The sequence below is a fragment of the Podarcis raffonei genome, chromosome 10 (assembly GCF_027172205.1).
Source record: "Podarcis raffonei isolate rPodRaf1 chromosome 10, rPodRaf1.pri, whole genome shotgun sequence".
NCBI classification, from domain to species: Eukaryota; Metazoa; Chordata; class Lepidosauria; order Squamata; family Lacertidae; genus Podarcis; species Podarcis raffonei.
Genome location: NC_070611.1, coordinates 37,149,322 through 37,150,514, shown reverse-complemented (window position 1 = coordinate 37,150,514; position 1,193 = coordinate 37,149,322). Strand labels below are relative to the sequence as shown.

The 1,193-nt window shown below is 47.4% G+C and overlaps 1 non-coding gene across 1 annotated transcript; it reads left to right on the top strand.

Annotated features, from left to right (window-relative positions):
• Positions 1 to 239: 239 nt before the first annotated feature.
• On the top strand, positions 240 to 315 carry TRNAM-CAU (transfer RNA methionine (anticodon CAU)). Its single transcript has one exon. It is a non-coding gene; the product is annotated as a tRNA-Met (tRNA).
• Positions 316 to 1,193: the final 878 nt, after the last annotated feature.

Sequence of the window (1,193 nt, the reverse complement as noted above, 5' to 3'; positions counted from 1 at the left end):
GGAGTGTGTGTGTGGTGTGTGTGAAAATGCCCACATAATGTGCTTCAGTATGTTCACAGCTGGGTAACATGTGGGTTTTTTTGGTTGGATTTCTTCTTCTTCTTTTGCTTTAGTTTAGTGGATTATCCATGCACTAGGAAAATTCAAATGAAACGGGGGAGAGGAGTGAGGACCATGTCATGTGAACAAGGCAAAATCAGGCACACGTGGGATGCAGCAAATCCACTCTAAACTATATGTTCAGAGTGGCTCAGTTGGTAGAACATGAGACTCATAATCTCAGCGCTGTGGGTTCGAGCCCCACGTTGGGTGAAATATTCTTTCATTGCAGGGAATTGGCCCTCATGGTTCCTTCCAACTCTACAATTCAATGATTCTGCTGTGTGTTCTCAGCCCCATAGAAAGGTACACAGCCCACTTAAGATTCCATTGCTAGGAAGTTGCAGCTCATCACAGAAAGCATGTTTAGGTCATCTAACCTCCCGACCCCACACCCATGGCCTCTCTCATATTCTCTCCCCCACCACCACCACACACCTTCTTTTCTTTCTTTTCTTTTTTTGCCCTTAAGATGTCAGTTTGGGGGTGGTGGTATGTGTAGTACTATGGCCTCAGCACAGGATCATCAGAATTGTTTTGACTAGTTTGTTCCCCAATTTCCTCTGTAGTAGAAGCCAGATGGATTGACTGGAACCTGCACATTCACTGGGTGGAGTTTTCTGAGGAAAAACTGTTAGGAGACTTTCACTTCCTTGCTTTGAATATTCAGTCATTGACATTCCCCCTCCCCCATTTTGGCACACACAAACAGTGTGGGAAATTTAAGGAAGCCATTTTTGCTCAGCCCTAATTTAAACTACCAAACTAGCAGTTCGAAAGCACCCTCGGGTACAAGTAGATAAATAGGGACCGCTTACTAGCGGGAAGGTAAACGGCGTTTAAGGAAGCCATTTTTGCTCAGCCCTAATTTAAACTGCCAACCTAGCAGTTCGAAAGCACCCTCAGGTGCAAGTAGATAAATAGGGACCGCTTACCAGTGGGAAGGTAAACGGCGTTCCGTGTGCTGCGCTGGCTCGCCAGATGCAGCTTGTTACGCTGGCCACATGACCCGGAAGTGTCTGCGGACAGCGCTGGCCCCCGGCCTCTTAAGCGAGATGGGTGCGCAACCCTAGAGTCTGTCAAGACTGGCCCGT